Source organism: Lissotriton vulgaris, chromosome 1_2, assembly GCF_964263255.1.
Source record: "Lissotriton vulgaris chromosome 1_2, aLisVul1.2, whole genome shotgun sequence".
In the NCBI taxonomy this organism is placed as follows: Eukaryota; Metazoa; Chordata; class Amphibia; order Caudata; family Salamandridae; genus Lissotriton; species Lissotriton vulgaris.
Genome location: NC_141686.1, coordinates 273,904,067 through 273,930,213, shown reverse-complemented (window position 1 = coordinate 273,930,213; position 26,147 = coordinate 273,904,067).

Here is a 26,147-nt window from a genome sequence, read left to right as displayed (position 1 = left end):
TACTTTTCCGTATCATTCTATTTTTGATTTACATTCCGAGTAATTACTTGGAACGTTAAAGGGTTAAATAACCCCATTAAACGTCAACGAGTTCTGACACATTTGACTAGGCTTAAAGCTGATGTAGCCCTCCTCCAAGAATCCCACCTTTCGGAAATGGAGGCTTTAAAACTCAAACGTTGCTGGGTGGGTCATGTTTTTCACTCTCCTGCTTTAGGTAAGAAAAATGGTTCTGTTATATTGTGTCATAAAAAGTTAACTGCTTCTGTTATATCCCAAGAATGTGATGTTAATGGTTGTTGGGTTCTTGTAAATCTACTCATAGACAAGATACCAATAGTTATTTTTAATGTTTATGCTCCTACAGGTGTTGATAAATTGTTTTGGCCTGCTATTTCTGAAAAACTTGTTACGCTTGATGAACAATATGTTATTTTCGGCGGTGACTGCAATCAAGTACTAGACCCCATTTTAGACAGAAATTCTAAGGTTAAATTTGTTCCCTCCAAAATGCATTCTCAATTCACTGCATCTATTCAAAATAACGCATTAGTAGACATTTGGAGACTTTGTAACCCCGACCTTAGAGAATACACTTTTTATTCCCCTACTCACCACTCCCAATCTCGTATTGATTACCTTTTCCTTAGCAAATCCTTAGCTCAACTTGTCTTTCACTCAGACATTGGTTCTATTTTAATTTCAGATCACGCTCCCGTTTTTGTCGATATTGACCTTATCCCCTTTTCTCCTCACTCCGGACGTTGGAGATTTAATAATTCTTTACTCCTTGAATCTGATTTTTGTACCCAATTCACTGCTTTTGCCACTGAATTTTTTACACTTAATCATCTCCCTGACTCTTCCTTTGTAATGGTATTGGATTCTTTTAAAGCAGCTGTTAGGGGTTTTGTCATTAACTATGTCTCTCAAAAGAAAAAGAAGTCGATTTCTAAGTCAACTCAACTTTTGGATAAAATTAAGAAGTTAGAATATGCTTATTATAATTCTGGTTCTGAAAACTCCCTTCGCGAGCTCATTTCAGCCAAATTTTATTTTAATAAATTTACCACAAATGCTGCCTCTAATTCTTTACTTAAATGCAACTCTCGATATTACGGAGGACAGAACAAAATGGGTAAATTACTAGCTAACTATCTTAAAATACGAAAAGAAAGGACAAAGATTGAATCTCTACAAGGCCCAGCTGGAATATCTTTGTTTAAAGATAAAGATATATTAAATGAATTTATTTCCTTCTATCAAAATTTATATACTCCTGAATCCTGTCCTGACCCCACTGATCTTCTTACTTATTTTCAAGACATCCCTTCCCCTCTCTCTTCTCATGTTGATTTTCACTCACTTGATTCGGATATCACCCTCTCTGAAATTTCACACGCCGTTTCTGAACTACGTCACGGTAAGGCGCCTGGTCCTGACGGTTTCACTATTGAATTCTACAATCATTTTTCCTCTCTTCTCCTTCCTAAACTACTCCTGTTATTTCAATCTTTTGTCGACTCTGGATCTTCCCGGGGATCCTTTCAGGAAGCACTAATTTGTTTAATTCCCAAACCAGACAAAGACCACACCTTGTGTAAAAATTTCCGCCCCATTTCCCTTGTAAGTACAGATTACAACATTTTCACCAAAATTTTAGCTTTCAGATTAGACCCCCTATTACCGGAAATTATTGGCCCAGAACAATCAGGTTTCGTTAAAGGTCGTCTATCGTCAGATAAAGCCCCCTCACTTTCATATCCTTTGGCTGCCATCTCTCTTGACGCCGAAAAGGCATTCGATAGAATAGGTTGGGACTTCATGTTTCAAGCTCTACGTTGGATCGGTTTTTCATCTAAATTTATTTCTCTTATTTCTTTACTTTACTCCAGCCCTCATGCTTCAATTTTTGCAAATGGTATGGCATCTGATTATTTTCCCCTTCAAAGGGGTGTACGTCAAGGTTGCCCCTTATCCCCTCTTCTGTTTGTTTTAGCTCTAGAACCCTTTTTGACAAAGATCAGACTTGATGAAAACATTTCTGGTTTTCTTTTTGGCTCCCAACAACAAGTTAAATTATCAGTCTATGCTGACGATATTTTACTATACTGTTCTGATCCACAATCCACTTTACCTTTCTTTTTAAATCAAGTTTCCTTTTTTTCTAATGGTTCTGGTTACCGTCTTAATATTGATAAATGCGAAATTTTACCCGTAAATCCTCTTTGTCAAAAACATCTCTTTGATTCTTCTGGCTTCTCATGGCAACCTTCTAAGATTAAATATTTGGGTGTTTGGTTTGCTCCACGTCTCTCAGATACTCTTAAGTTTAATTTCGATTCACTTTCGGCAAAACTAAATGTGGCAATTACTCTCTGGAATCCTCTTTTCCTTTCATGGTGGGGCCGTCTTGATTCCATCAAAATGATGTTGGCACCTCTAGTACTTTACTCCATCTCGATGATTCCCATTCACATTCCAGACTATTACTTCAAGTCGATAGACTCTATTTTGCTCAAGTTTTTGTGGAAAGGTAAAAAATCTCGAACAGCTCTTTCTGCTTTAAAAAAAGATAAATCACTAGGAGGGGTTAAATTTCCTAGTTTCAAATCTTATCATAATGCTTTTTCATTAAAGCAAGCTTTGCGTTGGCTCTCTTCTGACCTCCCATTTTATCCTCCTCTCTGGCTTAAGTTAGAATCTTCCTTCCTTCATCCTTTTGATTTTAACGAGGTTCTTTCCTTCACTTCTAACGTTACGTCCCTTCGCTCCCCCCATCATTTCCCGTTCTCGTTCTCTTCTTCAACCATACCTGCAATCCTCTTACCCATCTGCTTCCTCCACTCATATCCAACCTATTTGGCATAATAAACTCCTCAAAATCCGTAATCGTTCATTATATTGGAAAACCTGGCACTCTCTTGGCTTAAAATGGATCTCTCAACTTCTTTCGGGTAATCAACCTCTTCCTTTTCAGGATCTCCAACACCAATTTTTGTTACCCTCCTCTTCTCGTACACAATATATATCACTTCTTCCCTCTCTTACCCAATATCTCTCTTCCCTCCCTACTACGAATTCTATCCCTATTGCATATCTTCCTGTGTCCAATGCGCTCGACCACTCACCCTCTGCTTCTTTTCTCTATAAATCAATGCAATCTTCTACTGATCGCATCAAATCCAAGGTTGAGTTGGCTTGGGAAAAAGATTTTTCTCAGGTTTGGTCTTTCACTTTGTGGGATAGAATTTGGTCAAAAATCCATAGTACCTCCAGAGCTGCTAACACTACTCAAACCGTATTTTTTGTTTATAATCGCACATTATTTACTCCACTACTTTTGTCATCGTTCTCCTCAGACACTCCTTCCACTTGCTGGTCCTGTCCCTGCTCCTCAGCTGATTTGAAGGATATGTTGTTCGATTGTCCTCCCATTTTTCGTTTTTGGCAATTGGTTTGGTCCCAGTTTAAAAAGATTTTCAATTTTCATTTTTCCTTCTCCATTGTTAACATTTTTCTAGGTTCCCTTTCCCCTATTTTTACCAATTCCTCCCAAAACTATAAATTAATTGACCTTTTGATAGCCATTGCCTTACACCATATTACATCTCATTGGAAACAAGCTAATGACGTTTCATTTAGTGCTTGGTGGAATGCAGTCTGTTTTAACCACCGTCTAGATACTAATTTTGTTTCCCCCATTTCCCTTGCAATCAAACGTGATCTTTTATGGCTTCCCCTTAATGAGTATTTATCCAGAGTTGTTACAATCCCACCTGCTTCTCAAGTTCGCACTGCTGAGGTTCAAAAACCACCGTGATTACATTTTCTTAATTGCATTTAATGTTTTTTCATACCATTTATTTACCTTATTTTACAGGTTATGACCTCATTTCTTCTGTTTTCATAAGCATTATTGTTTACTATATTTTTCTGTATTGTTTCATCAATCTGATTTACTCTTCTGTAAGAGATATTTCTTGTTTTTTATAATTCATGATTGTTTCTTCATTTTCTGTCTTTACTCCTTTATACTTCAATAAACTCAAAAAAAAAAAAAAAGAGATCACCGCCCCCAGCTCTTCCAGGATTTGGCTGCTTCGACTCTACAAAAGAGACGCAACTTCAAACCGGGGACATCATTCCTGCGGGAGAGTGGTGTGGCATAGTCTTGGGGTCATCCCTTCCGCCTCATCTTCAGGTGACAGAACAGGGTGGTCCAGGTCCGCTCCTTGCAGGCTGCCAGAGAGCTTCTGGGCATGGACGACACGGCCCCCTTCCCGAGTGATGGGCAATCACCAACGCGACAAAGGCGGCGTTCTTCCTCTTGGCAGAGAGTTGGGCGCCCAGCGACGCAGAATAGGCCGGATCGCTCGGCCAGCCAACAGGAGAGAAACGGAGCTGTGGCTCCTGTGGCGAGCGCAACTGTGTCGCCATCTCCAGAAAGTTCGGAGACAGCGTGATCAAGAAGGGAAGGCTGTTTGGCGGCGGGGGGACCGCCTCCCTCCGCTCAGGTACTGTGGGAACTATGTACGTTTGGGGAAGATGACCCGGTCCAGGGAACGTGTGGTTCACTGACTTGATCCTCACCCGCCGTTCCTCAGGGTGTCCTGTGAACACCCCTATGGTGGTTCTTTATTTTTCTCTTTTTTGTTTTTTTTCTCTAGCCCCCTTGGGGCCTTTGCAGTTGCGGGCGGGAGAGGCACTCCTGTTGAGGCTCTCCGGTCCTGTGGAGGGGGGCGGGGGAGGTGGGGTGGGGGGAGTTTGGGGGGGAGGCGGAGGGGTGGGTTGGTGGTGGCGTGAGTGTGCGTGGCGATATGTTGTGGAACCTGCGCTTCATTCTGGGAGGGGTTGCTTCTCCCCGGGAGGGTGGGCACGCTGTCCCGAGACCTGGCTGGATGCTTGGAGTTGTGGGGTTGCATGGGAGGTGGTGCGCTAGGGAGGCGGGCACTGTTCCCGGAGAATGGGGGGCCCGTTGGCAGGTCCTGAGAGAGGGCTGGGTCTGCTGGGAGGCCAGGGCTGTTGGATGAAGTGGTATTTACTGGTCATGGAATGGGGGGATGCTGACCTGAATGAGGGTTTCTATCTGTGATGCCGATTACTGTGGGTACGTGGAATGTTAAGGGGTTAAACTCCCCTCAAAAACGGCAAAAAGTGTGGAAATACATCATAGACCATAGCATGGATGTGGTGGGTCTCCAGGAGACACATCTGGCGAGGAAGGATGAAACCCGCCTCAAGCATAGACATTACCCGCTTATATATAGGTCCTCTGCCCTCACTAAGCACAGAGGGGTGGCCCTTATGTTCAGCTCAGCGATGCGGTTTCAACCAATGGGGGTTCGAAGCGATAAGGAGGGTCAGTGGGTCTTGGTCAAGGGTATGCTCTGCGGCAAGCTATGCACTTTTCTGGTACTGTACGCACCCAATGTGGGACAGAATAGGTTCCTCCAGGACCTGCTGACTACTGTGGAGGACTTTGTTGAGGGGGCACTCTTTGTGCTAGGGGATTTCAATCTGGTGTGGGATCGTGCTCTGGACTGCTCTCGCCCTCAGAGGGCTGAAGCTGGGGTCTTTTCAACTGAGACACATAGGCGATTTGCAGACCTGGGACTGTTCGATGGGTGGCGCGCCTTGCATCCCCTTGTGAAGGACTACACCTATTATTCCCATGTCCACCATACTTATTCCCGCCTAGATTATGGATTCCTGAGCCAGTCCCTTCAGGGTTCCCTACGTGGTGCTACGATTTTCCCCCTGTCAGTCTCCGATCACAGTCTGATGGCCCTCTGTGTACACTGGGCCCGGACTCTTCTGGAACACGCAAGTGGTATTTCCCAGCCTCACTGGTTAGAGACGATACCTCCTGTAAGGCACTACGGGTAGCAATCTGAGACTTTTTTTTACCTTAATCCAGTAGAGGACACCTTGATCTTTGTCACCTGGGATGCCTTTAAGGCATCGTTCAGAAGTAGTTGCTTGGCTCTCAACGCAGCCCTTAATAGGCTGCGGCGCGAGGAGAGGGAAGGATTGGAGGAGGAGTTGGGCCATTTGGAGCAGACTCATAAACAAAACCCCACCAGACAAACGTTCCGCGCGTTGACGGCAGTCCGGGGTATGCTCAGAAACCACTATAGCAACAGAGCGGAATTCACTCTCCTTAAACTACGCCGACTCTCTTATTCGCAGGGTAACAAGATCGGGAAGCACCTAGCGCGTCAGTTGAGGGCCAAGCGACAGAAGGAATACATCGAAAGCATCCAGGATTCCGGGGGGGAACTGAAGCATCGCGACGAGGACAAGGCAGAACTTGGACGCCCGTGGGCAGCAACCGCGCTTAACAAATTTATTTTCATTTCATTTCATTTCTTTGGGGAGTTTTATGCGGCACTATACTCGCTTGAATCCAGTGGCAAAGTGAGAAAGGGACTCACGTCTGAGCATACCCTGCCACACTTATGGCGGCCAAAAGCGGTACAAAAGGGTGTGGTGATGGACGGAGCATCTGAATCAATCAAACACTCACACCCAGTCAAAAGATCTGGGTTTAATACATCACCGTTCTTTAGCCCACTCTCCCACCCCAGTTTAGACATGGTTATATGCAAATCAGTCTGACCCTGTGCCTCATGGGAACAGTCCAGCCCGAACTGCCAAGCCGTGTCTGGGCGTGATGGTATCGCTCCGTTGGTAGGACCTCATAGTCCCGTCAACAATTCTCAAATGTAAGCGGAGCCTCTCCATGGAACAAATGAGTAAGGGCGAAGCAACCCCCCTTTCTCCACCCATCAAAGGGCCCCTCCAGTAAGGCAGGAGGGAACGCCGGGTTGAAATGGATGGGCGTAAAAGGGGAAGGGAACGTTGTCCATCTCTCGTCCCTGGCGACCGAGTCCCACACCTTTAGGGTGGTGCCGGTGGGAGTGCTAATATACGCATTTTTTAGGTCTGTCCCCCTTAGGCTTCCAAGCTAAGTCGCATATCGAACGTCCCGCCACACTCCTGTCCATATGCAGCCAGTGTTTTTCTGACAGAGGCTGAGACCATTCCACCATCACCCTGAGCTGCGCTGCTTTGTAATAGAGAAGCACGTCCGGGAGGACCCCCCCTCTCCCCTCGGGCGCCTAAGAGCGGCAAAGGAAAAGCGAGCTCTTCCAACTTGCCAAATAAATCGGAGCATAAGGGTTTTAACACAGCGGAAGAAGTCAGCATCCACGACTATGGGCAGCACCTGGAAGAGATAGAGCAACTTAGGAAGGAGTGTCATTTTGAGCGCGTGTATCCTCCCTAACCACGAGATGTACAGTGGTAGCCATCGCCTCAGATCTGAGCGAATACGCGCCAAAAGTACGCCCTGGACCCAGAGGCCCAACGTGCTTATCTTAATGAGCTCCCGCTCCCTTGCGTCTTCCCCGAGTGGAATGAGCTGCTTGAGGCTCCCTTCACTAGGGAGGAGGTTCTGACGGCGATTAAGAATTTGAAACCCAACAAGGCACCTGGGGCGGACGGCTACACGGCACTGTTTTACCGGACCTTAGCGGCGGAGGTGTGCGATTCTCTAGTGCTCCTCTTTAACGCTATGGCAGAATCGGGTACGACCACGGGCTCCATGGCGGAGGCGGTTATCTCGATCATCCCCAAGCCAGAGAAGGATCCCACCAGATGTGCCTCATATAGGCCTATAGCCCTGCTGAATATAGATGCCAAGCTATATTCGGCTATATTGGCGTCCCGGATACAGGACCTCATGCCCGCTATCATCCACCCCGACCAATCCGGTTTCATAAAGGGGCGTCAGACACACGATAACACTCGCCTAGTAGTCCACCTCATTGAGAAGGCTACTCGCTTCCATATCCCTGCGGTCCTGGTGGGATTGGACGTGGAGAAAGGCTTTGATCGGGTGGACTGGGGATTTCTGTTCCAGACCCTGCCTAGCGGCCTTTGGCTTCTCACCCAGATTCCTATCTATGGTGGGAGCGAATTACAGTTGCCCTTGTTCCAGGGTCTCGGTCAACGGCCACCTGTCGACCTTCTTTTCACACTCCCGTGGCGCGAGACAGGGGTGCCCACTCTCTCCCCTGCTCTTCGCCCTGAGTATAGAGCCGCTGGCGATCGCGGTGCGGGAGCACCCAGACATCAGGGGCCTGCCTTTCTGTCATGTTCAGCCAGACTGACTAACCTTGATATCCGGTACAGCAGGAGCGATGCCGAAGCTAACTTCCTTCCTCCCTAGACACGGTACCACAGGCGAGCGTAAGACCAACACTCGCCTATAGGACCCTACCCAGGGAAGGGGAAAAGTGGATAAATAAAATATAAAGTGGCAGCCAGAAACCATCTACAGGACTTGACAGCAGGAGAAACGCCAAACGTAGAGGTTGTAGGTAGATACCTGCACAGGGATACAAGAGCAAGACAGTTACCCTTTGCCCTACAACACTCTACCTTTCTATGTATGATATAGGAGGACTTACACTTACTCAATAAGGCTTCCACTCTCGCATAGGAAAAAGAAGGCAAAATAGGAAAAATAAAGTAAAAGAAAAGAAGAAAGGATCTGCCCAAACCCTTATATCCAGAAAGAAGCTAGAGGCTTCTCAAGTAATCTTCTGCAATGCCAGAGGCTGGTATCCCAAAGAATAAGATCAAGGTTCTTTTAGAATGTTCTAAAGTTCAGACTTGAAAAACAATATGTAACAGAGTTCTGTATCCGAGCCACTCAACAGCTCTCCAGAAATCCAAAAATGTTCAGCAAGGTACCAATGCCAAAAAAAACCTATGTAAATAACCAAGTCTTGCAAAAATAACAAGAAGAGTTTCCAAAACACTCTTCTTTTGCTAGCAACCCGCTAGAATACACAACTGTTGAATGACGGCAAAGGGAGAACATTTAAAGAGTTTAGAGCAGCAAGCTCCGAATACTGTAATCCTAGTCCAAAGCACAACGTGTCTCCCCCAGCTCACCACACGGCCCTTCAGCGGCTCTCCGTGTCAGCGCGGCTCCCCGGCGCTGCTTCTCTCACAGCTCCAGCGCGGCTCTCCGTGTCAGCGCGGCTCCCCGGCGCTGCTTCTCTCACAGTGCGGCTCTCAGTGTCAGCGCGGCTTTCCGCTGCTCTCGGCGTCCACGCCCAAATGAACGATCGGAAATAATAAATCTCCAGTGGCCAACTCCTGAGACTTCGAACCACAGAAACGTGCATTTAATCACAGAAGGCTTAGTCCAAAAGAAGGTACGATCAAACACAGGTGACAAGCACCGCGGCAGGCGCTGAGGAAGAATAAATAGAAAACGGACAGAACAAGTGGAGAGAGAGAAAGGACTGCAGCAAGCATTCTGGGATTTGTAGTCCCTCTAACGGGCTTGAATCGTGACAGAACCCCCTCTCAATGACCGACGTCTCAGCGATCCACCAGGCTTCATAGGGAATCTAGTGTGGAAACGCCTCAACAACCCAGGACAGTGCAAGTTACCAAGAGGTTCCCAGGAGCGCTCCTCAGGTCCATACCCCTTCCAATCTATCAGATATTGCAAGGCCCCCCTCACCCTCCTGGAATCCAGCACTGCCTTGACTTCGTACTCAGTGTTCCCTTCCACTGTCAAAGGCTGGGGTCTGGCTACGGCTCTCGTCCCTTGAATGTATGGTTTCAGCAAAGACACATGAAAAACGGGATGAATGTGCCAGGACGAAGGAAGCTTCAATTTCATGGCTACTGGATTAATCACAGCAACAATGGGATAAGGACCCACAAACTTAGGTTGCAAACGCGTGTTGCCCTTCAACCGCAAGTATTTGGTACTCAACCACACCTTGTCTCCCACTAAATAGCATGGTTCTGGGGTTCTCTTTCTGTCCGCCTGTGTTTTGTCACGGTTTCTGGCTGCCTCCAACTGCTCTTTGGCAGACTGCAAAACAGATTGAAGGTGGGCATGATGTTGTTGTTTGGAGGGATGAGAGGAGGGGCATAACTGATCAAATGGTAATGAATTAGGGTGATACCCAGTAAGACAAAAGAAAGGAGAGCATCCTAACGAAGAATGAGTCGTGTTTTTGTAGGCAAACTCAGCCATCCACAACAACGTTCTCCACTCTTCCTCCTGTTGAAGTGTAAAGCATCTTAAATACTGCTCTAGCGTCTGATTCAGTCTTTCTGTTTTACCATCCGTCTGCGGATGATAACTTGTTGATAGCCTAGCATCAATTCTCATCACTTCACACAAGGCCTTCCAGAATTTTGAAGTGAACTGAGTTCCTCTATCCGTCATAAGAACAGAAGGAAGTCCATGCAACCGTACTACATTCTGTAGAAAGACTATAGCTAGTTCGCCTGAGGTGGGTAACTTAGGTAGTGCAATAAAATGACCCATTTTGGTGAGATGGTCTGCCACCACTAGAATGGTGTTGTTGCCGAAACTGATAGGCATTTCTACTATGAAGTCCATTGAAACTGTATGCCATGGATAGGGAGGAATCGGTATAGGACGCAACAATCCAGTACTTCTTTGATGCTGTGTTTTAGCCTGAATACATATGGGACACTTGGTAACGTATTCTTCAATGTCTTTCCGCATTGTTTCCCACCAAAAGTACCTGGAGGTAGTCTGGAAGGTCTTGAGCATCCCTGGATGTCCACTCAAAGATGAATCATGGGTCCATTGGAGGACCAAGCTTTGTACTTCATGGTCTGGAAGGAACAACTGATTGTTTCTGAAGAGGAGTTTGTCTTTCTTCTGCCTCTGCAGTGGTTCTTTGGCTAACCAGGCTTGTACATCTAAGAGGTTGCTTTTCTCCTCGACTAGTTTCAGGAAATCCGCAGGACCGGCAATCACTGCTACTGACTGATTGAAGGACGCTCTGTGTAGAAGAAAGGGGGGATCCTCCATCCCTGAAGACTGGTCCTTTAGCACAGATTCTGGTCTTGATAAGGCATCCGCCTTGCCATTTTGAGGGCCAGGACGGTACTTAATTACAAAGTCAAAATCAGAGAAAAACAACGACCATCGCAATTGGCGAGGTGTTAAAGCCTTTGCACTCTTTAAGAAGAGGAGGTTTCGATGATCGGTAAAGATTTCCACGGTGTGTCTTGCCCCCAACAAATGATGTCTCTATTCTTCACAAGCTCGCTTGATAGCCAACAACTCCTTATCGGTTATGCTGTAATTAACCTCACTAGAAGACAGTTTTCTGGAGAAATAGGCTACTGGGTGTAGCTGACCTGTATCCGGATTCCGTTGTGATAATACACCTCCAATAGCAAAATGTGATGCATCCGTCTCCAACACTAATGGCTGACTGGCGTCTGGATGGCGTAAGATGGGTGCAGAAATGAAACATGTTTTCATGGTTTGAAAAGCTTGCTCGGCAGCGTCAGTCCACTTAAACGTAGCTCCTTTCTTCAAAAGAAGAGTTAATGGCTGGATGATCCTTGAAAATCCTTGTATGAATCGACGATAAAAGTTAGCAAAACCAATGAAGCTCTGCAACGCTTTTACACTAGCTGGTGATTCCCATTGTGTAATGGCTTGAATCTTCTTGTGATCCATTCGTAATCCCTTAGGACCGATGATGTATCCAAGGAATTCCACTTCAGTGGTATGGAAAAGACATTTCTCTAATTTGGCATATAATTTGTGCCTTTGTAGTCATTCCAATACTTCCATCACATGCTTAACGTGATCTTCCTGCGTGGCAGAGTAGATGAGGATGTCGTCGATATAAACTATGCATGACACATCCAATAAACCCCTTAGCACCTCATCCATGAAAAATTGAAACGCCGCCGGGGCATTGCACAAGCCAAAGGGCATCACCTGATATTCGTAGAGCCCATATTTAGTGCGGAAAGCAGTCTTCCATTCGTCTCCGCGACGAACCCGCACCAAATGGTATGCCCCCGCAGATCAAGTTTAGTAAATATCGTCGCATCCTTCAGCTGATCCAATAGCACTGGAAGAGGGTACCTGTTCTTTCTGGTTACCCTATTGATGGCTCGGTAGTCGATATAGGTTCGCAAACCCCCTTCTTTTTTCGGGATAAAGAACAGAGGAGATGAGGCTGGAGACGTGGAGGGACGTATGAAACCTGAGGCTAAGAGCTTCTTTAGATACTCCTGAAGGTAAACATTTTCTGCCTCTGTGAGAGCGTATATTCTGCTACATGGAATGTTGGCCCCAGGTTCTAACTCGATCACACAATCATAATCCCGATGAGGGGGTAGTTTGCTAGCTTCTTTCTCATCAAAGACGTCTCGATACTGGCTATACACCTCAGGTAGAGAGGAGATGGCATTCACTTTGAGATGTAATCCTGCTCCTGCTAGAGTGCTCGCTGGGGTTTCCACTTGTATTGTCTCATGGATACAAGGGAGGGAACAGTGGTCCGTACAGTACGCGGAACTCAAGGTGATAGTACGAGCAGCCCATTTAACTACAGGATCATGCAAAGTTAACCAGGGCATTCCCAATATTAGTTTGAACTGCGGGGCATCTATTAAATCAAAAGCAATATATTCATGATGATTTTGTCCCACTCGCATTACCAACTGACTTGTATGGTAGCACACCGGCCCAGAAGTTAGATCAGACCCATCCACCGCTTTCACCGCTTCGGGGGTCTCTTTTTGGATACAAGGAATTCCAAGTCTTTTGGCATATTGCAGGTCGATGAAGTTTCCCGTTGCTCCACTATCCAACATTGCGTGTACCATCACAGGTTGACCACCTGGCCATTGTATAGTAACGCATACATTCATGTGGGGTACAGCCGGCTGCATTGTATTGGCTACGGCATGGTAGACCTCTTGCTCTGTGTCTGGGCTCAAGCAAGGGGTCTGGGACTCACTTGAGCATTCTCGTTTCCCGCCGTGTTGAGGGGATGCTCCACCACAGAAAGAGAACGTGTACCTTTGGTCTTTGCTCTACATTCTCTAATGAAGTGTCCGGATTTCCCACAATACATGCAGCGTTTTTGGTTGCGTCTGCGGGTGCGCTCTTCCGGGGTTAAGGGTACTCTTACCCCTCCGATTTGCATAGGTTCAGGCGTATCGGAGGTTGTAGCGCCTTCTGCAGCAGCTTTAGGTTTTACCGTTGGAAATCGGAAGTCATACCGATGTTTGTCGCCTCTGCGTTCTTGTAGTCGGTGATCCAGCTGAACAGTGAGGTCAATTAATTCTTCACAGGTGGTGGGCAAGGTAACCACCTGTGCCAATACGTCCTTCAATTCTCCTCGCAATCCTTGATAAAACAAGGAGACCCTCTTTTTGGTTGGCCAATCAGTTTCAACAACAAGACGGTTAAAATTGGTAATGTAAGACAACAAGTCTTGGGATCCTTGTTTCAAAGTAATCAATTCCCTGTCTAAGGACAGCATATGTGCCTTACGGTTGAAAAGTTTACGCATCTCCTCACAAAATCCCTCAAAGTCATCCAATACAGGATCCTTCCTTTCAATGAGCGGGAACGACCAACTAGCTGCGTTACCCCCCAAATAGGACAACATAAAGGCTGTTTTGGAGTGGTCATCAGGGAATACAGTAGGTTTACACAAGAAATGTAATCTACACTGACCCAGGAAGGTACCAAATTTCTTAGGGTCCCCCAAAAACCTTTCTGGAGGCACCAGAGGCAATTGAATTGGTTGCACTACTTGAATGGTAGAAGGGCCTTGCCCTCCTCCCTGTACAATGGGGTTCTGAGTGTGCATCGGAGGTGGCAAGGTGGCTTCTCTAATGTAATGGGCTCCTCTTGAACCAGCAGGACTAGTTCGTGCCATTCCCGCTACTTCCTGACGTAGAGTACCCATCTCCTTTCTCATTTCATGATTTTCCCCTCTGACTGCATCTACCTCCAGCCGTAAAGCGTTAAGGGCTTCTAACATAGATGACAGAATAGTCTCAGTCTCCATCGCTCAGGCTGTAGTAGAACGTGGGCTTGTCACTCTGTCATGTTCAGCCAGACTGACTAACCTTGATATCCGGTACAGCAGGAGCGATGCCGAAGCTAACTTCCTTCCTCCCTAGACACGGTACCACAGGCGAGCGTAAGACCAACATTCGCCTATAGGACCCTACCCAGGGAAGGGGAAAAGTGGATAAATAAAATATAAAGAAGTGGCAGCCAGAAACCATCTACAGGACTTGACAGCAGGAGAAACGCCAAACGTAGAGGTTGTAGGTAGATACCTGCACAGGGATACAAGAGCAAGACAGTTACCCTTTGCCCTACAACACTCTACCTTTCTATGTATGATATAGGAGGACTTACACTTACTCAATAAGGCTTCCACTCTCGCATAGGAAAAAGAAGGCAAAATAGAAAAAATAAAGTAAAAGTAAAAGAAAAGAAGAAAGGATCTGCCCTTATCTCCAGAAAGAAGCTAGAGGCTTCTCAAGTAATCTTCTGCAATGCCAGAGGCTGGTATCCCAAAGAATAAAATCAAGGTTCTTTTAGAATGTTCTAAAGTCCAGACTTGAAAAACAATATGTAACAGAGTTCTGTATCCGAGCCACTCAACAGCTCTCCAGTAATCCAAAAATGTTCAGCAAGGTACCAATGCCAAAAAAAACCTATGTAAATAACCAAGTCTTGCAAAAATAACAAGAAGAGTTTCCAAAACACTCTTCTTTTGCTAGCAACCCGCTAGAATACACAACTGTTGAATGACGGTAAAGGGAGAACATTTAAAGAGTTTAGAGCAGCAAGCTCCGAATACTGTAATCCTAGTCCAAAGCACAACGTGTCTCCCCCAGCTCACCACACGGCTCTTCAGCGGCTCTCCGTGTCAGCGCGGCTCCCCGGCGCTGCTTCTCTCACAGCGCGGCTCTCAGTGTCAGCGCGGCTTTCCGCTGCTCTCGGCGTCCACGCCCCAAATGAACGATCGGAAATAATAAATCTCCAGTGGCCAACTCCTGAGACTTCGAACCACAGAAACGTGCATTTAATCACAGAAGGCTTAGTCCAAAAGAAGGTACGATCAAACACAGGTGACAAGCACCGCGGCAGGCGCTGAGGAAGAATAAATAGAAAACGGACAGAACAAGTGGAGAGAGAGAAAGGACTGCAGCAAGCATTCTGGGATTTGTAGTCCCTCTAACGGGCTTGAATTTGACACTTTCACGGGCAAACAGCATAAAATCGCTTTATTCACGGATGACGTCCTTCTATCCCTTTCGGACCCCGCGACTTCCCTCCCTCATGTTCAGACCGAACTGGTGCGTTTTGAGACAGTAGCGGGCTTTAAAGTCAACTACGACAAGTCTGTTATTTCTAACCTAACGCTCTCCCTGGCAGAAGTAGGCCGCCTCCGCCCGCTGTCTCCCTTGCCGTGGACCCTTTCTTCCCTTTTGTATCTAGGAGTCCACCTCACCCCCACAGAAGGGAAGCTGTATGCTGCCAATTTCCCTCCCCTGCTGGCGCGTATTCGCTCAGATCTGAGGCGATGGCTACCACTGTACATCTCGTGGTTAGGGAGGATACACGCGCTCAAAATGACACTCCTTCCTAAGTTGCTCTATCTCTTCCAGGTGCTGCCCATAGTCGTGGATGCTGACTTCTTCCGCTGTGTTAAAACCCTTATGCTCCGACTTATTTGGCAAGGTGGAAGAGCTCGCTTTTCCTTTGCCGCTCTTAGGCGCCCGATGGGAGAGGGGGGGGCCTCCCGGATGTGCTTCTCTATTACAAAGCAGCGCAGCTCAGGGTGATGGTGGAATGGTCTCAGCCTCTGTCAGAAAAACACTGGCTGCATATGGACAGGAGTGTGGCGGGACGTTCGATATGGGACTTAGCTTGGAAGCCTAAGGGGGACAGACCTAAAAAATGCGTATATTAGCACTCCTACCGGCATCACCCTAAAGGTGTGGGACTCGGTCGCCGGGGACGAGAGATGGACAACGTTCCCCTCCCCTTTTACGCCCATCCATTTCAACCCGGCGTTCCCTCCTGCCTTACTGGAGGGGCCCTTTGATGAGTGGAGAAAGGGGGGTTGCTTCGCCCTTACTCATTTGTTCCATGGAGAGGCTCCGCTTACATTTGAGAATTGTTGACGGGACTATGAGGTCCTACCAACGGAGCGATACCATCACGCCCAGACACGGCTTGGCAGTTCGGGCTGGACTGTTCCCATGAGGCACAGGGTCAGACTGATTTGCATATAACCATGTCTGAACTGGGGTGGGAGAGTGGGCTAAAGAGCGGTGATGGATTAAACCCAGATCTTTTGACTGGGTGTGAGTGTTTGATTGATTCAGATGCTCCGTCCATCACCACCCCCTTTTGTACCGCTTTTGGCCGCCATAAGTGTGGCAGGGTATGCTCAGACGTGAGTCCCTTGCTCACTTTGCCACTGGATTCAAGCAAGCCGGGCTGAAGACGGCTGGAATGCCAGAAACCGGTCCTCGGAAGCTTGTTTCCGGTCCAGGGAAGACACGGCTTGGCAGTTCGGGCTGGACTGTTCCCATGAGGCACAGGGTCAGACTGATTTGCATATAGCCATGTCTGAACTGGGGTGGGAGAGTGGGCTAAAGAACGGTGATGGATTAAACCCAGATCTTTTGACTGGGTGTGAGTGTTTGATTGATTCAGATGCTCCGTCCATCACGACCCCCTTTTGTACCACTTTTGGCGGCCATAAGTGTGGTAGGGTATGCTCAGACGTGAGTCCCTTGCTCACTTTGCCACTGGATTCAAGCAAGCCGGGCTGAAGATGGCTGGAATGCCAGAAACCGGTCCTCAGAAGCTTGTTTCCGGTCCAGCGAAGACACGGCTTGGCAGTTCGGGCTGGACTGTTCCCATGAGGCACAGGGTCAGACTGATTTGCATATAGCCATGTCTGAACTGGGGTGGGAGAGTGGGCTAAAGAACGGTGATGGATTAAACCCAGTTCTTTTGACTGGGTGTGAGTGTTTGATTGATTCAGATGCTCCGTCCATCACCACCCGCTTTTGTACCGCAGTTGTTACACTGGGCGCTCTCCCCCGCTGTTCGAGACGCGGCCACTAGAGCGCTTACCCCCTTTGAGGCCTTCATTTCCCGGACCACTGGCATGCGGGGAGTCATCTCCTTCCTATACCGCCACCTCTTGTCCACGGCGCCCTCCCCCAGACCGCGATATATGGGCCTCTGGGAAGAATTGTTGGAACGCAGGATATCTGATATTGAGTGGTCACAATTGTGGAGAGACTTGGCAAAACATAATCATTCTATTGAACTTTGTGAGGCCCATCTTAAGACTATGATAGACTGGTATCTCACCCCCGCTAAACTGCATCACGTGTTTCCCGGCACTTCTGACAGATGCTGGTGGGGCTGTGGCAAGTTAGGTGACTTTCGCCACATCTGGTGGGATTGCCCAGCTATCCTCCCCTACTGGGAGGAAATTCTTTCCCACATTAAGGACATCCTGGGCTACCCCGTGGCTGACTCCATGGCACATGTACTATTAGGACTCCGAGACCCTCTGCTGGAACTTCAAACCCAGGCGGATAAGAAAATCCTTTGGTTGTGCATTGGGGAGGCGAAGACCTCCCTAGCGGCTGCATGGAAAAAGAAGGGGGCCCCAGCAATCTCTCTGTGGTATGCTAGATTGTGGCGATTGTTAAGCATGGAACGCATGGCTGAGGTTTTTCTAGGCGATTTTAAGAATTTTGCCTTTCGTTGGGGTCCGCTGGTTCGGTTCCTATCTAGTGGATTACCGTCGGCGGTATACCCGCCTACGTTGCGGAGCCTACATCTCTTCCAAGTGTGAATGTTGGTGCAAGGTTGAGTATGAATGCGAAGGACGCCACCACCGGGAGGGGGGGTGAGGGTGGGTGAGGGAAGTTTTTTAGTTATAGTTTGGTTGGGACATTCCTACCATGCCTGTGGCGGGAGGCACTCAGCTGTTCGACCAGGAGGACTTATGTCGGTTGCAGTTCTTCGGAACTAGAAGTGACCTAATGGACTTATGATTGTTAACTGGTGCGCACCTCTGGGCTACAGCTATGGTGACTGTTTAACCTAAGTGCCCTAGTGGCCCCGATGGAGGGGTTGCCCATAATTTTCAGTTCCTCCCGCCTGCTTTGCTTAACCCCCTGCGAGGGATGTTGTGCGAGATTGTTGCAAGATTTTTTTTCTGTCTTTTCTTTCAATAAAATACATCTTTGACAACAAAAAAAAAGTTTGATGGGAGCTGTCATTGTGGTGGGATTAAAAAAAAACTTTCGCGTTGGTTTATGAATACCTTAAAAATCTAGGATGTTCATTTAAAACTTACACAACCACAAACCACAAATTGCTTGTATTTTGTGAGTTGACAGGCACGTCGAATGTAATGTTTCAATTCAGTACTTCTAACCTTACAACTTCAGGATTGGCCATTGAAAGCCCGTTGTCGAGATAGGTTACTGTTTGCATGCATTAATAGTTTAGTGTAAATCAGCTTGTGGGCTACAGTTTTAAAGTGCCATTTACATGATGAAAACCACAGCACAGCACTCAGAATCTGACACGTATCCATCAGCAAGTGGGACATGTGCTGACAGAAATGTGCTGACAGGTGGAGTGACTCTTACTGCTTGTCACACCTTATTTGTACCAGAAAAGAAAGCTGAAGGGGGGAGAGGAGGGGGAGTAGAGCCCTGCACAGCATTATTACCACTGTCGGGTGTCACCTCCCAATTTAGTAGTGTGCTTTGCATGCACGTCATCGAGTTGCTTTCAGTTTTCTGACCTGTATTGTTGTTCCATACAGTTACCGAGTGCCATTTTTTGTAACCAATGTTATTAATGCAGCAAGCGCATTATCCCAATCAAGCCTATTGCCCAATTTATTCTAAGCACCGACGAAAATCTGCATGCTGTTGTGTGTAAGATGTGACAGTGAATAGAAATACATTTTGTTTAAATTAGAATTTTTTTAAGTAGTGGATTCCCATAACAAATAAAAAGAGACCACGACCTTTCAATTTTATTATCAATCATTAGATAAATATTAGACGGTGCAAAGTTGGAGTTGTCAATTAATATACTTGTATCATAACTGATTTGAGGGATCGAAAGGCTTAGGGGTTCATAATTGACAAGGGGTCTGCAGCAGCCTATAGGGTCCATCTGACATTTGTTGATGGTCCTTCCCATGTGGTCTGCTCTGCACGTTGCAAGCCCTCTGCCCAGCAGTGAATTGCCCTTAGCGGTGTTTGGTTGCCAGATTGCCTCCTGTGGCTAGGACCTATCTTTCCAGTTTGTGCTTTCAATTCAGGAATACGTGCATTTTGTGAGTTGTATTTTTCTTTTCTTTCAATGAGACCCACTGGGATAGCAAGGCCTGGCAATATGGTGTTCTGAAGCCAGGGAGTGATCTGCACTCATTGTTAGGGGGCATGCGACGTTTGGAGTTGGTTTCTGTCCTTAGTGTTGAAAACGAGCCCGTGATCCTATCGATGCCCAGGTCGCTGGCGCAAACCGCCTCTTAGTTCCCATGTTGAATAATTACCAAACAAAGAGACGGGCACTGGAAGCGGGAATCAAGAACAGAGTTTATTTCTCATGAGGAGAGCCAGTCATTTCGGACACGAAACACAGTGTCTTTCGGGAGGTGCTCTAACAAGTGAGCTGAGACTCTTGGCTTTTATACCTTACAAAACACTCGATAACACAATCAGGACTGTATGACGCAAAAGAAAGACATCCCTATAATCCTCGTGGTGATCCTACCCCACACACATTCACAATGGGGGCCCTTGACCTGCTGATAAGAGGGGAGGCAATCACGCAGCTGAGTGTTTCGTAGGATGTGTACGCCTGATCATAGCCCAGGGGGGTGGGGTGGCTAAGACCAATAGAGGATCCTTTGAAGAGGAGTGACTTCATACAATAAGGGCAGTAAATGGTATCTCCTGGCTCAGGCGATGGCCTCGGACATGTGTGGTCAGCCGGACTCGGGGGAAGGGGTCATCAAAGGAGTGGTATTCATGCCGCGTGGACAATCGAGCGCGGAAGGAAGGCTTGTCAACAGAGGGGCATTCATGGAAGGGAAGGAGGTGTTGGTCAGGCGCGGCCGTGACTCTCAAGGACAGGGCCTTGCAGAAGAAGAAGAGGGGTTATGACTTGCCCATGTGAGGAGAAGGGAGGGGTAGCCAGGGTGGACACAGGGACAGAGTCACAGGGAGAGAGAGAGAGAGATCTGATGACCAGTACATGAGGGAGCGGGGGCAGTCAGGTGCGGCTGGGGAGGGCTACGTCAACTAAGGCGAAGGATGCCACTCCAAGAAGGAATGGGGGGGGTTTTGTGCGGGTCAAGCAGGAGAGTTGCCTTTCACAGCAGGGTCGCGCAGAGGGAGAGGGTTTCATGGTCTATGCATGAGAGAGGGGGGGGGGGGGTTAAGATACGCGCAGGAGGGAAGCCGGGGATCCCAATGGGTAAAAAGGCCATGGTGCCTAAACTGGCTGTACATAAGCATAGGGGTAGGGGCTCTTACTGGCCGAGTGATACGGTCAATAGTTTACGGTATTCATGGTGCTCACAGGGAGAGGAGTGGGAGAAGAAGGGGAATGAATGCTGTCTATGTACATCAATTTCCTCAACTTTCACAGTCGCCCCTTTTTACATGACAGCAATCATTTTTGCAACTGACGAGTTTACAGGTAGACAGGCATCATTGAAGAATTAGCATTTTGTCGATACTAACATTTGGCGCGCGATCATAGACAGTTAAGATGATAGGCAGAATGCAGTACTTAGGAAATTGCATTTTCACTGAGTTCCTAGCAATTAGACACACTACATAGCGAGAATCTTTCTGACTTAAAAATGTGACCAATGAACAGTTTTGACCAGGCAGTTGAGAGCGGAATTCAGTTCAATACACAATACTTCTTCGTCCCAGTGTCTTTTTTTTGTCAGTGAGCCATCACTGGTAGGCTCTAGTCCGAGTACTTTCGTTGGCGCTGTTGAGCACCGGCGGTGGAGCTATAGGTCCAGCTCGGTTCTTATCCTTACGCGTTGCAGGGTGCGGTCAGTCCTCTGCTGTTAGACCACAGTCCTGTTCCCTAAACAATCCGGTTGGTGGCGCCTTATGCTCGGCACCCATAGTTCTATGGCAGCACCCTATTCCCAGCGGAATGCAGTTCTTTCCCTTGGCAAAAAGTCACGTGGAAAAGAGGGTGAGTGTCGTTCAAATAGTCAATAGGTGAGGGGGCGGAGTTGGGTCAGAGTTCCTGGGACACACAAAAGGGACCAAGGGAGCATAGGATAACAAGCAGGCAGGCCCACCCATCGGGCCCAAGGAAGGGGGACGGAGACTCCAGGCACACGTGGGTTAGCAGGCGGGGGCTTCGAGGCGGCCCACCGTTTTCATTTTCCACGTTGAAATTGCGGTCTCGTCCCGTATCCTGTTGCTCTGCGGCTCCACCTTTGGTCGAGGTCACACGAGTCCCAAGATCCGCAGTCAGGCTGTACGTCACATCTGACCCATCTCCTTCGGTGGTCGTGAATCTTTGAATAGGTACAAGACAAAATTTCAGTGAAATGGCAAAAGAAGGTATCTACGCATGTGAATTCCTCCCTCAATTCTACGCATTTGGGAGATACGCTCATTGGTCACAGTCAGAGGTCCATTACCAAGCAGTGCATGTGTCAGTTTTCCTACTGGGTTCATGGCAGGTCTATTCATCGTCTTATTTATAAATCAAGTGAGGTAAATGATATTCCCATCAACCGTGCATTACATCATATTCAGCATTACAGAGCATTTCCCATCAGGACTGGCTAACCCTTTCGAACAGGGCGGGGGTGCCATTATCGAGAGTCAGGCAAAACAGGGTCTTCTCGGGGGTCAACAGCTACTCATGGTCATCATGTTTATATTCGGGACAGCAATTGGGGTTTATCAAAAAATGGGGTGGGGATGCTTCGGGCGCTTGCGGTTGGGTGCAAAAAAGGGGGTGGGGCAATCTGGGCGTTGGGGGTTCAATCTAGACGTTGGCGTTCGTCTCTGAAGAACAGACATAAGGTGCCATTGACATACAGTTCCCCTATAAATGGCCAGATTTGGGGGACTTTAGTCGTCTTACCTGTCCTTTCCTTTTTCAGCCAATTCAAGTTCATTCATTTTGCAGAAAGGAGAGGCAGTAATATGGCGAGATACAATCATTTTAGTTTCGGTCAATTTCGCTGAACACCTTCGCGTTCAATATGTATCAAATCAGACTGGTGCCGGTGGGGCACAATTTTACCAAAGAGGGAGAGAAAATAGGGAGACTCTCATAGAGAGTGAGAGTCGTCTGCAATCTAAACGAGCCATTCGGTACACGTATGACATGTAGGGAGAGAGAGAGAGAGAGAGAGAGAGAGAGAGAGAGAGAGAGAGAGAGAGAGAGAGAGAGAGAGAGAGAGAGAGAGACGTGTACAAAAATAGGTCATTTAGTGCGCTCACAACACGGAACAGCAAAGGTCAGGTAACACGCAGATACAGACAGAGGGAAGACATAAATTCGTACATTACACACACACAAACTCGGACAGGGGAGACGGCACATGTTTTACACATATACAAGACATTCATGACAAGACAGGAAACAATTGTTAGCCTACAAGATCAGTTTTTTATATGTATATCCTACGTATCTCTACTATCCTATTTTATCTATGCGCTTAGCTCTTTCTACCCTTCCCCCCTTTCCCTTCTCGCTTGTCACGCCTGCGAGCGTTCCCATGTACCAATACTCACACCTCGGCTGGTCGATCAGTAATTACCCTGGCCGTGCTAGTTACCCATGGTTGGATCTTAAGCCATTTTCAGTTCCTTCCTTTGGTGGGAAGTTCTCCAGGCTGAGGCAACGGCAAGTATTGATCGGGAGAACAGTCGGACAGCTTGGCTATATCTATAAGAGTGTGAGAAAGGGGGTAGTGCATTTTGAACATCAGCAACAGTTCTAACTTCCTAGACGAGCGGTGCCGTGGCAACCCTTACCCGTATAATTTTTCTTGGTCCTTTCCCTACCTAGTCAAACGTCCAGTTACATTATTTAACACGTCATTTCCAGTCAATTTTTCGTCATTCAGTACCTGTCCAGTTTCTATGTCAGTCCATCCTCTCAGTCGCTATGTCCTAAGGAGGAACAGTCATGTTAAGTCTACGTCCTTTAAAAACCTATCGTTACAACGACTAAACACATATTCCTTCTTTCCCTTTTTCGCCGGTGGTCCAACCGTCGCTCTTCCACACTTTAGCCGACGTTCTGACGTGACCTGCAGAAGGGAGGAAAAGAAGGGGTGGGGGGGGCAGCATTCAAAGCACATCATCATGCAGTAGTTCGAAAATGTTTTTACCTACCATATACTCGCCCTATCTCCTCGTACTGCATTCCCTTGTCATCTCGGCGTTTTAAGCCCAGAGGGACCAGTGGTGTCAGACAGATAATCATTGACGATCTGAGTATCTACATGAGCCACTTGGTCGTAACCCTCTTTATCGGGTGCAGGGGTGGCGGTCAGGTGGCATTTTCGGTGGTGTCATTTTAAGAGTATCTGAAACATTTTTCCGGCTGCTTGTGGCACATAAGGTAGCTGCTAAATATCTGATCCCTTTTGATCTACATCCTTCATCATACTTTACTCTTCGCTCACAGTAGTAAGGCATCCAAAACTCATTAATGCAACTGCTACGACCATGCTTTCTTCTTCAAAATACTTTTAATAAACGAAATTGGTGGCAGTTCATTGCATAAAGTGCAGCAGTGCAAATAAGATCGCATTAAAATTTCCTTACAGAGCAAGTATGATGCATGTCAAGAATTAATTTTTAATTAATTCAAAAATTCATTATCCAATACTCATTCTTTATCTAAATTACACCAATTCATTTTCCAAATCATAGTCAGTACCCACCCTAAGTCAATTCATTATTCAAGCACATACTCAACGCCCTTCATATCTACTTTTATTATCCAAAAACTGCACATAGATCTCGGGACAACAAGCTGCGCAATCAGGGTGCGACAAAGTCTATTCAAATACGTTTCATTTTGTGGCGGCGCCATTTTAGGTGGGGTCAGGCAAGTTCCAGCACAGTCAGAAAGTCTCTAGTCTCGCGTGGTTGGCCCAGAACTTTCCGTTGGTAGTTCAAAAAGTCTTGTGCTATGTGGTTAACAGTTTATCAAATATGGACCATGAGTCAAAGAGTGGAAAGGGCGGCAACAATTTTCCTACCGGGTCATCCTGGCGTTCCTCCGGAACTGAACAAGTCCGTGCCGTGGCTTCATTTTAGCCATTTCCAATCCGAGGCTGGTGCCGGCAGGAGTTGCACCGGTGTCGTGTTTCCCAGTGAAGGGGGCGGGGGCACCCATGCGGAGGGATCGGGGCCCCCCGGCTCTTATAGAATCTTCAAGGTTGAGGGGAGAAGGCATGGAACGTGTGCCCGTCCTGGGCAGAGGACCGCTTTATGATGTTGACCCTCTTTAAGTAAGAGCATTGGGGTGTCGCTGGAAGCCTCCACCTGGAGGGAGGTGGGGGAGGCTCGTTCGCGTCACCTCCCCCTTCCAGCGACCCCGCGCCGTTCCTCGGCTCCGTCGCTTCGATATCGGCCGTGCTGGCTATGGAAGATGGGGGGGGGGTCGGCGGCTGAGGCAAGACAGCCCCCCCTTTTCTCTTGACATGTGGCGGGACTACCTGGAATTGTCCAGGCGTCGACATGTGGCGGCACTACCTGTAACTATCCAGGAATTTGACATGTGGCGGGACTACTTGCAAGCGCCGCCATTCTCGCTTTTGGCTTCGGCCTTCTTCGTGGGTCGGACCAGGCGAGAGACAGAAGGGGGGGGTGGTCGGTGGCTGAGGCAAGACAGCCCCCCCCCGTGGCCTGCAGGGCAGCAGGAGAGGAGAGAAGGAGAGGACTCTGCCATTCTTTGGACCGCCTGCCCAACATCATCTCCTCCCGACCGTGGTCAGGCGAGCCCCTCGTGCCTCGAGGCCTCGCCTTCCGGATGGGCGTAACCGCGGACCTGTTGCACTTCGGGAGCTTCCGGAATGGGGGTAGGTACCTATTGGATTGTTTCTATTTCATGTGACCGTTATTCGGGCGTGGCGGGCAATGAGGCAGGCATGTCGGGAGCAAGAATAGGCATTGAAGCCTAGCTACCTCGTGGCTATTTTTGCTGTCAAACTTTTTAGCCATTTTACATTTCTTATTACGAACTATTTCTAATGTTTCTTATTTTTAGTGAAGTCAAAAGCTCATCAGGGGGTTACTGACTTAGCCTGATTTCTTTTTATTTTTCTTTCTCTTCCTTAGCGTGTTTCGAGCTAAAGTTTTCTGTTAGTAGGGAATGGTGATCACTTCATAATTTTATGTGTCCTTTTCACTAGGGGGTACTTCTGGACGGACCAGACGAGTTCCCTCCAATAAATGGTCCGGGGTGGAACGAGATTATCGATCAAAAGGGGAACATATATTCCTTCATTAGGGTATCATCCTGGACAGACCGAGCGATGTACTTCCACTTACTAGGGTAGCCTCCTGGACAGACCAGATGGTCTACTTCCACTAAATGGCCCATGAGCGGGGAGCATATGTCCTCCATAAGGGTAGTCTCCTGGGCGGACCATGCGAGCTACCCCCCAAACAGTGGGGAGTGGGTAGGACTGACGAATTCACAAAGGGGCATAACCTACCCTTTACTACTTGCAAAGACTAGATAGAATATTCCTATTCCACGTTGTTTGCAAGTAGAAAATACCTCAAACGAAACAATTCCTGGAACAACAATGTCCAGGCAACCAACCAATCAGTGGGGAGAAAAACAGGCATGACGGATTACAACGGGGACAAATGTCTGCATTACCTGCCCTTCGCTATCCAAAAAGGAAGACAGAATATTTCTACTCGTCTCAGTTTGTAGACAGGGAAGATCTCAAAGAACAACAATCGATTATTAATCGACTTCAAACAATTCTCAAAGAACAACAATCGATTATTAATCGACTTCAAACAATTCTCAAAGAACAACAATCGATTATTAATCGACTTCAAACAATTCAGTGGGGAGAAAAGTAGGCATGACGGATTAATACCGGGGACAAAAGTCTGCATTACCTACCCTTCTCTATCTGCAAAGAGGGACGACGTTCCTATTCGCCGCTGTTTGCAAACAGAGAATGTCTCGTTCTCAGAAGAGA